Source organism: Vicia villosa, unplaced genomic scaffold (assembly GCF_029867415.1).
Source record: "Vicia villosa cultivar HV-30 ecotype Madison, WI unplaced genomic scaffold, Vvil1.0 ctg.000004F_1_1_1, whole genome shotgun sequence".
Lineage (NCBI taxonomy): Eukaryota > Viridiplantae > Streptophyta > Magnoliopsida > Fabales > Fabaceae > Vicia > Vicia villosa.
The window spans coordinates 934327-948291 of NW_026704934.1; positions in this window are offsets into that span (position 1 = coordinate 934327).

The following is a 13965-nucleotide window of genomic DNA, read 5'->3' on the forward strand; positions in this document are numbered from 1 at the left end:
ATATTCGCGTCCAAGAAAAAAAAGGTGAAACAGGGGCGGACATACTAGAGGATGAGGATTTAAACCTTTGTCCGTCCTACAAAAAAATACGGGGGAAACGGGCATCCCCAATGGATCGGATCTGTTTTGCCACCCCTACTTTTTTTTTCCTTGCATTTTCTTTCCATTTACTGCTACCCATTTTCTTATTGTCTTCATTCCACCAAATTCAAGTTGTTTCCCATTTTGTGAAAACAAAAAGAATAAGTCAGGTGTTTTGGGTAAACAATCATGAGTTTACTATGCTTGTGAGATTAACTCGAAAAATCTCGGGAGCAATTTGTGTAGAGCACTTGCATGAAAAATAGTGTGTGTGAATTAAATGAGACTGTTTGTACAAAGATAAAGTAAACGTAAAATTTAATTGAAGAAAAGCTTTGGTAAATGACAAGTATGTAAAATGCAATAAATGACATTAAACAAAAGTGGAAATGTAAGACATTAAAGACAAATGTTTTGTTTAAAGAAACAAAAAGTTAAGGAAAAGAAAGGACGTAGACCCATACATGTTTCTTACTAATAGTTTCGCTATGTGACTAAGGTACTTCAGTTCTATAGAAAATGTATGAAACTTTATGACTTTGATTACAATGTATGAGCCTGGTACTTATACTAGTCTAACAATAATCGTTTCTGACAGTTATTCTTCAAAGAGGAAAAGATGTGTCAAAAACATGCAGTTTATCCCTTTGAGATGCTTCCATGTTGTCAGCATGCAAAAATTGATGACATGTCCAATATCCCACGTTCATAATTGCTCAGAGTCATTAAATGCTTCTTCAAACCATCTCACTACTACAAATAATACATACAATGACGTCACCTCTACCACGGTCACTCAGGGGACCATAATGATATCTTTATATTATGGCGCCTATACAATTTTCTATTGTTTAATTAAAGGGTTGAATATATTTTTGGTTCCTATAAATATCTCAATTTTCATTTTTAGTCTCTATTAAAAAATAATATATTTTAGTCCCAACAAAATTGTTATGCATGCAGTTTTAGTCCTATATATTTTCTAAAATTTCGAAAATTGTTTAATTACTCTTAAACTTTCAAATTTTTGAATAATTTTTTCTTAGATGTTTAGAATACAAGAAAATATTTCCTTACCATATTTTAGAATTTTTTAAAATAAGATGAATTAAATATGAATTTTTTAAAATTTGAAAGATAATGATAAAAGTAATGAAAACCTCAACTTAGAAATTAAATTTTAAGTTTCTTTTTTTTAGAGGAACTTTTTATAACTTTCTAAACATGCCTTCAAAATAATCATTCAAAAATACACATTGGTTTAACAGTAGAGACTAAAATTTCACGCATAACAATTTTGTAGGGACTAAAATATATTATTTTTTTAATAGGGACTAAAAATGAAAGTTGAGATATTTATAGGGACCAACAACATATTTAACCCTTAATTAAACATTGTAAATTGATTACCACGGGTTATGAAATCAACCGCGATGATATCATATGTGTGGTAACCAGTTCAATTTTTAGGGCCTACAAATACATGATTTCTTCCATAGTTTAGATAAGCCTTTAATTTTTATTTAAAAAACGAAAGTAATATCACCACAGTTCATTATGTTAACTTTTGTAGCATATTTTTAATTTTTAAATTCTTAAGTCTGGGTGCTTTTCATAAGATTTTATCTTATATAACAACGTGTTTAAATTTTAACTGTGGTGATATAATATTCACTATAAGGTAACAGAACTAGCTAACATGTCTCTTCAACTCCATTTTTTCTTTTCCATCACGAAATAGAGCCATTTCAACCCTAACGAAACAACACCATTGCAACCCTAATGAAAGAACACAATTGCAACCCTAACAAAAAAATCAATATCATCCCTAACGAAACATTCAACATCATTGGTTCTTTCATATCGTTTGGAAGAAGCCAACACCATTTTAAACATCATTGGTTCTTTCGTATCGTCTGGAATGAGCCTTCGGTTTAGCTTTTGAGGAGGAACTCAAAGAAGGAGCCAACCCCATTTTTTTACTTATTCATCACGTTTCTGTTTGCGGTACGTAAACGTTTTCCCCATGCATCTACAATACCATCATTTTCCATTGTTTATGGTGTCGTTGTTGTTGATGATGTTTTGTTGTTGTTGTTGATGTTATTGTTGTTTATCGTTGTTGATGCCATTGTTCTTAATGATATCGTCGATGTTGGTTATGTATTTGTTGTTCTTTATGCCTTGTTGTTGTTGATGTTATTGTTGTTATTGTTGATGTTGTTATTGTTGATGTTGTTATTGTTGATATATGGCCATTACCTCTGTCGCTACATCTTTTTCTCCTAGTAGCGACAAAGTTACATGTACAAATGAAACCAATACAAATGATACTTAATCTGTAGGCAAAGAATCGAAAAAACAAACAGGTTTCACAATGATGGCTAAATTAAAAAAAAGTCCACAAGTCAAGTGCCAAACTTCTAGTTGAGTTTAATGTCTTCTATACGATTCTTGATGGTCCTTATTCTTCCCTCTTTAATAGTTATGTTGCGTTTGGACGTAGCAAAGTTAGCATATTAGTAAATGATTGGAAATATTTAACAGATGAGGTGAAACAAGGCATATGGATAAACGTTCAGGTATTAATTTTAATTTTTATTGAATCAATATTACTTTATATAAAAATTTCTCCCATGTTTTAAACAAGTTAGAAGTGAAGCGAGAAAGGAGAACAAGGATAGAAACAAATGCCTCATAGATTGTCTCGTGGGGGTTACAAAAAACTTGAGAAAAATTGATTGATGAAAAAAGACAATAACTAGGAGATGTGAACATGAGTGGTGATCGGGAACCATCTCCACCATCACCACATGAGAAGTGGAAGAGGGCGGTGTTAGAACAAGATTTGTTCTTATCAATTATCTTAGTTTTGATGATAACAATAATATGAATTTTGCTTAAGATAATATGGTACTCTAATCCAATGCAATTTCCCTTTCAGGAAATATATAAAGAGTACGCATAATTCAGCGCTCAGAAGTTGTGTCTCAAATGGTTCAGCATGCAACATCAGAACATGGTCTGGCAAGACATCAGAAGATGGTCGAAGCAGAATCAGAACATGGGTCTATGGAAGCATCAGAAGAACATGAGAATCAGAAGCACTGAAGATCAGAAGATGGTATCACGCTCAGAAGCACTTCAAGGTCAGAAGATCAGAAGATGCTATGCACCAAGCTGTTTGACTCTGATGATATTCAAACGTCGTATTCACAAACATCAGATCAGAAGGAAGTACACGTGGCAGACTACGCTGACTGACAAAAGGAACGTTAAAGCTACTAAAGGCTACGTCAGTAGACACAGCGTGAACAAGGCTCGAGGTAGTTGACAAAAGCGTATAACATTAAATGCGATGCTGTACGGAACACGCAAAGCATTAAATGCATTCAACGGTCATCTTCTCAACGCCTATAAATATGAAGTTCTGATGAGAAGCAAGGTTAACAATTTCTGAACAAAGACAATTCAAATTAACTTGCTGAAACGCTGTTCAAATCAAAACTCAGAATCTTCATCTTCATCAAAGCTCACTACATTGCTGTTGTAATATTTTAGTGAGATTAAGCTTAAACGTTAAGAGAAATATCACAGTTGTGATTATCGCTTTTAAGAAGCATTTGTAAACTCTTAGAATTACATTAAGTTGTAAGGAACTAGAGTGATCGTGTGATCAGTATACTCTAGGAAGTCTTGGCAGTTGGCTGAGCAGTTTGTAACTAGAGTGATCAGGTTGATCAGAATACTCTAGAGAAAGTCTTAGGAGTGAACTAAGCCTAGAGTGATCGTGTTGATCAGTAGACTCTAGAAAAAGTCTTAGGAGTGAACTAAGCAGTTGTTCCTGGAGTGATCAGTGTGTGATCAGAAGACTCTGGAAGACTTAGTTGCGGACTAAGTGGAAAACCATTGTAATCCGTGCGATTAGTGGATTAAATCCTCAGTTGAGGTAAATCATCTCTGCGGGGGTGGACTGGAGTAGCTTCGTTAACAGCGAACCAGGATAAAAATAATTGTGCAATTTATTTTTATCGTCCAAGATTTAAAGTCACACTTATTCAATCCCCCCCTTTCTAAGTGTTTTTCTATCCTTCAATTGGCATCAGAGCGCCGGTTCTAAGGTGCAAGCACTTAACCGTGTTTAGAAAAGATTCAGGAAGAGAAAAACGCTTCATTTAAAAGATGGTTGATGAAAGTGAAAAGACTACATCTACATCTGGCTCTGCTGAGCAATACAACGGTAACAATGGTTATACTAGACCGCCGGTATTTGATGGTGAAAACTTTGAATACTGGAAAGATAAACTGGAAAGTTACTTTCTGGGTCTAGATGGTGATCTATGGGATCTTCTAATGGATGGTTACAAACATCCAGTAAATGCCAGTGGCGTGAAGCTGTCAAGGCAAGAAATGAATGATGATCAAAAGAAGCTTTTCAGGAATCATCATAAATGCAGAACTGTTTTGCTGAATGCTATCTCTCATGCTGAGTATGAGAAGATATCTAACAGGGAAACGGCCTATGACATATATGAGTCCTTGAAAATGACTCATGAAGGAAATGCTCAAGTCAAGGAGACTAAAGCTCTAGCCTTAATCCAGAAGTATGAAGCCTTCAAGATGGAGGATGATGAAGACATTGAAAAGATGTTTTCGAGATTTCAAACTCTGACAGCTGGATTGAGAGTTCTTGACAAAGGATACACCAAGGCTGATCATGTGAAGAAGATCATCAGAAGCTTACCCAGAAGATGGGGTCCTATGGTGACTGCATTCAAGATTGCAAAGAATCTGAATGAAGTTTCTCTGGAAGAGCTGATCAGTGCCTTGAGAAGCCATGAGATTGAGCTGGATGCAAATGAGCCTCAAAAGAAAGGTAAGTCTATTGCATTAAAATCAAATATCAAGAAATGCACTAACGCTTTTCAGGCTAGAGAAGAAGATCCTGAAGAATCAGAATCTGAAGAAGAAGATGAACTGTCCATGATTTCCAGAAGGCTAAATCAACTCTGGAAGACCAAGCAAAGGAAGTTCAGAGGCTTCAGAAGTTCAAGGAAATTTGAACGTGGAGAATCTTCTGATGAAAGAAGATTTGACAAGAAGAAAGTCATGTGCTATGAATGCAATGAGCCTGGACACTACAAGAATGAATGTCCAAATCTTCAGAAGGAAAGTCCCAAGAAAAAGTTTCATAAGAAGAAAGGTCTTATGGCAACCTGGGATGAGTCAGAAGATGATTCAGAAGATGAGCAGTCCAACTGTGCGCTGATGGCGACAGAGGATGACGGATCAGAATCTACATCAGAATCAGATTCTGAAGAGGTATTTTCTGAACTTACTAGAGACGAGTTAGTTTCCGGTCTAACTGAACTTCTGGAACTCAAGTCTCAGATTAGTCTCAAATACAAAAAGCTGAAAAAGCAATTTGAATTTGAAACAAAGAAGCTTGAGTTGGAGAATTCTGAATTAAAAGAAAAACTTTTAAAATTATCCAATAATGTTGGATCTCCTTCTGATTCAGAAAAATCCACTCCTAGTCTAAACCATATTCTGAAAGAATATGATTTAAGTTTCAGGAAGTTCTTATCTAGAAGTATTGGCAGAAGTCAGCTAGCTTCTATGATATATGCTGTGTCTGGAAACAAAAGAGTCGGCATTGGTTTTGAGGGTGAAACCCCATACAAACTTGAACCTGTTGATGAAATGAAAATTACATACAAGCCATTGTATGATCAGTTCAAGTATGGCCACTCTCATGATATTAGGCACACTCCACATGCACAAAGTTTTCACATAACACACACCAAGAAGCATGTGACACAACCTAGGAAATATCATGAAACTCACATTAAGAATTATCATGCTGTTCCTCCTATTGCTTATAATGTAAAACCCAAGTTCAATCAGAACTTGAGAAAATCTAACAAGAAAGGACCCAAGAAAATGTGGGTACCTAAGGATAAGATTATTCCTATTGCAGATATCCTTGGCTGCAAGAAGGACAAAGCACAACATGTCATGGTACCTGGACTCTGGATGCTCGCGACACATGACAGGAAGAAGGTCTATGTTCCAAGACCTGGTGCTTAAGTCTGGAGGAGAAGTCAAGTTCGGAGGAGATCAGAAGGGCAAGATAATTGGCTCTGGAACTATAAAGTCTGGTAACTCTCCTTCCATTTCTAATGTACTTCTTGTAGAAGGATTAACACATAACCTCTTATCTATCAGTCAATTAAGTGACAATGGTTATGATATAATCTTCAATCAAGAGTCCTGCAAGGCTGTAAATCAGAAGGATGGCTCAATCCTATTTACAGGCAAGAGGAAGAACAACATTTATAAGACAGATCTGCAAGATCTTATGAGTCAGAAGGTGACTTGTCTTATGTCTGTTTCTGAAGAGCAGTGGGTCTGGCACAGGAGATTAGGTCATGCTAGTTTGAGAAAGATCTCTCAGATTAACAAACTGAATCTTGTCAGAGGACTCCCTAATCTGAAATTCAAATCAGATGCTCTTTGTGAAGCATGTCAGAAGGGCAAGTTCTCCAAACCTGCATTCAAGTCTAAGAATGTTGTTTCTACCTCAAGGCCTTTAGAACTCCTGCACATTGATCTGTTTGGACCAGTCAAAACAGCATCTGTCAGAGGAAAGAAATATGGATTAGTCATCATAGATGATTATAGCCGCTGGACATGGGTAAAATTCTTAAAACACAAGGATGAGACTCATTCAGTGTTCTTTGATTTCTGCATTCAGATTCAATCTGAAAAAGAGTGTAAAATCATAAAGGTCAGAAGTGATCATGGTGGTGAATTTGAGAACAGATCCTTTGAAGAATTCTTCAAAGAAAATGGTATTGCCCATGATTTCTCTTGTCCTAGAACTCACAAGCAAAATGGGGTTGTAGAACGAAAGAATAGGACTCTGCAAGAAATGGCCAGAACCATGATCAATGAAACCATTATGGCTAAGCATTTCTGGGCAGAAGCAATAAACACTGCATGTTATATTCAGAATAGAATCTCTATCAGACCTATTCTAAATAAGACTCCCTATGAATTGTGGAAGAATAGAAAGCCCAACATTTCATATTTCCATCCTTTTGGATGTGTATGCTTTATTCTGAACACTAAAGATCATCTTGGTAAGTTTGATTCCAAAGCACAAAAATGTTTCCTTCTTGGATATTCTGAACGCTCAAAAGGCTACAGAGTATACAATACTGAAACATTGGTTGTAGAAGAATCAATCAATATCAGGTTTGATGATAAGCTTGGTTCTGAAAAACCAAAGCAGTTTGATAATTTTGCAGATTGTGATATTGACATATCAGAAGTTGCTGAGCCAAGAAGCAACGCATCAGAAGCAGAACCTCTCAGAAGCAAAGAATCGGAAGATCAAGTATCAGCTTCTCTGGAGGATCTAAGCATTTCTGAAGAACCATCTGTCAGAAGATCATCCAGACTCATCTCTGGTCATTCAGAAGATGTCATTCTTGGAAAGAAGGATGATCCAATCAGAACAAGAGCATTCCTTAAGAACAATGCAGACTGTCAATTAGGTCTTGTATCTTTGATCGAGCCAACTTCTGTTGATCATGCTCTAGAAAATCCAGACTGGATAATTGCTATGCAAAAAGAACTAAATCAGTTTACAAGGAATGATGTTTGGGATCTTGTTCCTAGACCAGATGGATTCAATATAATTGGTACAAAATGGGTCTTCAGAAACAAGCTCAGTGAGAAAGGTGAAGTGGTAAGGAACAAAGCCAGACTGGTGGCTCAGGGTTATAGTCAGCAAGAAGGGATTGATTATACGGAAACCTTTGCACCAGTGGCCAGGTTAGAATCTATTCGTTTATTAATTTCTTTTGCCACTCAACATAACATCACTCTCTATCAAATGGATGTTAAGAGTGCCTTCTTAAATGGTTATATAGATGAAGAAGTTTATGTCCATCAACCTCCTGGTTTTGAAGACTCTATGTCTCCTAATCATGTTTTTTAAACTTAAGAAATCATTGTATGGATTGAAACAGGCTCCCAGAGCTTGGTATGAACGCTTAAGTTCTTTCCTTCTGGATAATGGTTTCACGAGAGGAAAAGTGGACACTACTCTCTTTTGTAAAACCTTTAATAAGGATATTTTAATCTGTCAAATATATGTAGATGATATTATTTTTGGAACATCTAATGCTACACTTGGAAAGGAGTTTGCTAAGTCTATGCAGGCTGAGTTTGAAATGAGCATGATGGGAGAACTCAAGTATTTCCTTGGAATACAAATAAATCAAACATCAGAAGGAACATATGTTCACCAAACCAAGTATGTGAAGGAACTTCTGAAGAAGTTTAATCTTCTGGACTGCAAAGAAGCCAAAACTCCTATGCATCCAACATGCATCCTAGGTAAGGATGAGGTAAGTAAGAAGGTAGATCAGAAGTTATACAGAGGTATGATTGGATCTCTTCTATATTTGACTGCTTCTAGACCTGACATTCTGTTCAGTGTGTGTTTGTGTGCTCGATTCCAATCAGATCCTAGAGAATCTCATTTAACTGCTGTTAAGAGAATTCTAAGGTATCTGAAAGGTACTACTAATGTTGGCTTAGTTTACAGAAAATCTAAAGAATACAACTTAGTAGGATTCTGCGATGCTGATTATGCTGGAGACAGAATTGAAAGAAAAAGTACTTCAGGAAGTTGCCAATTTCTTGGAAGTCACTTAATCTCCTGGTACAGCAAGAAGCAAGCAACCATTGCTCTATCAACAACAGAAGCAGAATATGTCGCTGCTGCTGGCTGTAGTACACAAATGCTCTGGATGAAGAGTCAGTTGGAAGATTATCAGATATTTGAGAGTAACATTCCTATATTCTGTGATAATACTTCTGCTATATGTTTATCTAAGAATCCTATTCTTCATTCAAAAGCTAAACATATTGAGATAAAACATCATTTCATAAGGGACTATGTTCAGAAGGGTGTTATATCTTTAAACTTTGTTGATACAGACCATCAATGGGCTGATATCTTTACAAAACCCCTGGCTGAAGATAGGTTTAAGTTCATTCTGAAGAACATCAGTATGGATTTATGCCCAGAATGAGAAGATGAGAAGTTCTCATGTATGAGTATCTTCTGAAATGAATGTGGAACATTTTTTTTTGTCAGAAGTTCTGATTGAATTCTTTTAGAAATTATGATTCGGTTATTACTAACGTTTCATTGTCTAAGTTGATTCAGAACCTCTTTTAAAGCAAAAACAGCTGTTACGTTTTATCTTGGGATGGTAAACCTGTCGTTACTATTCATGGATAAGCGCGCGTGCAGTTGAAGGGACGCCGACCATAGGTAACTGTGCTAGTCACCTCATTTGTCTTTATTATCTCTCCTCACGTCACGTAACATTAAATGCTAGTCATCATTCGTTTCATTTTATTTCTTTTTAAATACTCTTCAAAATGGTTTTTTGGTTTTCTATCTCCTTGCATCCCTCATAAAGTTTGTCTCTCTCTCTCTTCCATATCAAACCCTACCTGTTCATTTTTTTTCTGCAAACCCATCATGAACTCTTCATCAAGCCCAGGAAATAATGGAAATGATAAAAACAATAAACGAAAAGCTGTTGAAACATCACCTTCCAAATCCAAAAAGATCAAAATCACCTATGATCCTCTCAAGGTGAATCCTTTCGAAGCAATGTTGTCTGGAAACTATTCTAGACGTGTGTTTCATCCTCCTGGTGAAAGCCCTCCATCATCTCCATCTTCTTCCTCATCTTTCGACCTTCAAGACTCAGCTTCCTCTGATCTTTCCTCTCCCTTAATCTCTTCTGAAGACATCTCTTCATCTTCACCCGCTGAGGATGTTGTCTCTGGTAAAGGTGGTGGAAGATCTGCTTCAGGACCAAGTCTCCCTGATCCCTCGCCTGAAAGCCCTAGAAGCAGTCAATGAGGCGTTTCACTCCTTCATGGCATGTTGACACAGAGCGTGTCTAGCTAGGGCTCTGTTTTTATTTTTTGTAGTGATTTCCTCTTTGGAAATCCTTTTTTGTATTTGCTAGGAATGTTTCTCATCTTGTTAAACATAGGAACCTTTTGTAATATCTTTTGATTATCAATGAAAAGTTTCCTTGTGTTTTACATTCCTGTAAATGTTTTCTTTTGTCGTTTTATACATCTGAATCTTTTTAAATATTCTTTTTGATGTTATGACAAAAAGGGGGAGAAGATAAATGATAAATGATTTGATTAAATCTATCAGTTGCTGGGTAAAGGCTCCCACACATTCACTAACAAGAACTGCAAGTTCTATATGGTTTAAGTGTTTTGCAGGTACAGAGTGAATCTTCAGAAGCAAACACAAGAAGCAAAACCATAAGAAGCGTTATTCTGTAAATGGAATAAGCTCTTGGAAACTGAAGCAAGCTGAGTGCTGTCAAGCTTCAGAGATCAGAAGCAAGAAAGAAGAATGAATCAGAAGCACTGATAATAGAAGTTGAATATCATTGTCTATCCTGTTCTGACAAAATTCTATTTGCTCTGATACATATAATGTTATGGCTCTGATACATTATTTGCTCTGATACATTATATCAGCCTATATGGCTCTGATACATATAATGTGTTCAAACATACATTTTTATGTTCTAACTCGTTCATGCTGACTTTTGTCGTTTAGTTTTTGTTCTGTAACATTTCAGGATGTAGAGATGCTCTGATGATGCTCTGGTACATTCAACAATGTTCTGATACAAATCTAGCATGAAGTGATGTTGTTAGACATTCAAAGTTCTGAAGCTATCCGAGGGAAGCAGAAATCAGAAGATGTGAATGTTCTAAAAGATCCAGAAAATTCAAGTTCTGAAGCTGTCCTGAATGGAAGCAGAAGTCAGAAGCTGTGAATGTTCTGAAGATCAAAGAAATTCAAGCTCTGAAGCTGTCCTGAATGGAAGCAGAAGTCAGAAGCTGTGAGTGTTCTAAGGATCTAAAGAAATTCAAGTTCTGAAGCTGTCCAAAGGAAGCAGAAGTCAGAAGCTATGAATTCTCTGAAGGCAGAAGCTTATATGATCGTCTCTACCGAAATAATCAGGGAAGTCTTTTATTAAAGTTCTTCGAGTATTTATTTCAGGGGGAGATTATTTATCTCAGGGGGAGATTGTTAATCTCAGGGGGAGACATATTCATATGCTTATGCTATAGCTGTGTAATTTGTCTTTTGCCATCTACTCTTTCTGATCGCAAATTCATATCATTTATATATGTTTTTGTCATCATCAAAAAGGGGGAGATTGTTAGAACAAGATTTGTTCTTATCAATTATCTTAGTTTTGATGATAACAATAATATGAATTTTGCTTAAGATAATATGGTACTCTAATCCAATGCAATTTCCCTTTCAGGAAATATATAAAGAGTACGCATAATTCAGCGCTCAGAAGTTGTGTCTCAAATGGTTCAGCATGCAACATCAGAACATGGTCTGGCAAGACATCAGAAGATGGTCGAAGCAGAATCAGAACATGGGTCTATGGAAGCATCAGAAGAACATGAGAATCAGAAGCACTGAAGATCAGAAGATGGTATCACGCTCAGAAGCACTTCAAGGTCAGAAGATCAGAAGATGCTATGCACCAAGCTGTTTGACTCTGATGATATTCAAACGTCGTATTCACAAACATCAGATCAGAAGGAAGTACACGTGGCAGACTACGCTGACTGACAAAAGGAACGTTAAAGCTACTAAAGGCTACGTCAGTAGACACAGCGTGAACAAGGCTCGAGGTAGTTGACAAAAGCGTATAACATTAAATGCGATGCTGTACGGAACACGCAAAGCATTAAATGCATTCAACGGTCATCTTCTCAACGCCTATAAATATGAAGTTCTGATGAGAAGCAAGGTTAACAATTTCTGAACAAAGACAATTCAAATTAACTTGCTGAAACGCTGTTCAAATCAAAACTCAGAATCTTCATCTTCATCAAAGCTCACTACATTGCTGTTGTAATATTTTAGTGAGATTAAGCTTAAACGTTAAGAGAAATATCACAGTTGTGATTATCGCTTTTAAGAAGCATTTGTAAACTCTTAGAATTACATTAAGTTGTAAGGAACTAGAGTGATCGTGTGATCAGTATACTCTAGGAAGTCTTGGCAGTTGGCTGAGCAGTTTGTAACTAGAGTGATCAGGTTGATCAGAATACTCTAGAGAAAGTCTTAGGAGTGAACTAAGCCTAGAGTGATCGTGTTGATCAGTAGACTCTAGAAAAAGTCTTAGGAGTGAACTAAGCAGTTGTTCCTGGAGTGATCAGTGTGTGATCAGAAGACTCTGGAAGACTTAGTTGCGGACTAAGTGGAAAACCATTGTAATCCGTGCGATTAGTGGATTAAATCCTCAGTTGAGGTAAATCATCTCTGCGGGGGTGGACTGGAGTAGCTTCGTTAACAGCGAACCAGGATAAAAATAATTGTGCAATTTATTTTTATCGTCCAAGATTTAAAGTCACACTTATTCAATCCCCCCCTTTCTAAGTGTTTTTCTATCCTTCAGGCGGGACAAAGGCCAAATAGAGACTACACTTATGAGGTCTCAAGATTATTCGTTAAGAGAATTGTAAGTACGTATGACTTGTTATGAATGTTTTAAGTGTTATTTAAACTGCTTTGGCAATTAACAATGTATGTCTTACCATGTTGTATATGATTAGTTGGTTACCTCAATCCGTGAAGGTTCCTTTGTTCCAAAATCATGACATGATATATTAATAGAAGCCATCAGAACAAAGGAGCACGATGGGCGTGTCCGTGGTGTTGGAGATGGCATCGGTCTGAGATTGTATTTTGGTTCATCTAGAAAAACCACCGGACAAGCGCAAAATGTAACGTTAGAAGAGTTACAGAGGAAGATTGATAATTAACAGAAAGAATTTTAAGAGAAGTTAGATGAGTGGGAAACTCGCATGAGAGATATGGAACACATTAAAAGGTTATATGCGGTATGTGAGAATATTGCGATAATAGTTTTGTGCACGCGAGCATGTTATGTTAATTTTGTTATATGTTCCTATGTTTTTAATGATGTATAGTATAAGTTGTTAGAACAAGATTTGTTCTGATCAATTATCTTAGTTTTGATGATAACAATAATATGAATTTTGCTTAAGATAATATGGTACTCTAATCCAATGCAATTTCCTTTTCAGGAAATATATAAAGAGTATGCATAATTCAGCGCTCAGAAGCTTTGTCTCAAAGGGTTCAGCATGCAACATCAGAACATGGTCTGGCAAGACATCAGAAGATGGTCGAAGCAGAATCAGAACATGGGTCTATGGAAGCATCAGAAGAACATGAGATCAGAAGCACTGAAGTTCTGATGGTATCACGCACAGAAGCACTTCAAGGTCAGAAGATCAGAAGATGCTTTGCACCAAGCTGTTTGACTCTGATGATATTCAAACGTTGTATTCACAAACATCAGATCAGAAGGAAGTACAAGTGGCAAGCTACGCTGACTGACAAAAGGAACGTTAAAAGCTATTAAAGGCAACGTCAGTAGACACAGCGTGAACAAGGCTCGAGGTAGTTGACAAAAGCGTATAACATTAAATGCGATGTTGTACGGAACACGCAAAGCATTATATGCACTCAACGGTCATCTTCTCCAACGCCTATAAATATGAAGTTCTGATGAGAAGCAAGGTTAACGATTCTGAACAAAACAACTCATATTAACTTGCTGAAACTCTGTTCTATTAAAAGCTCAGAATCTTCATCTTCATCAAAGCTCACTACATTGCTGTTGTAATATATTAGTGAGATTAAGCTTAAACGTTAAGAGAAATATCACAGTTTGTGATTATAGCTTTTAAGAAGCA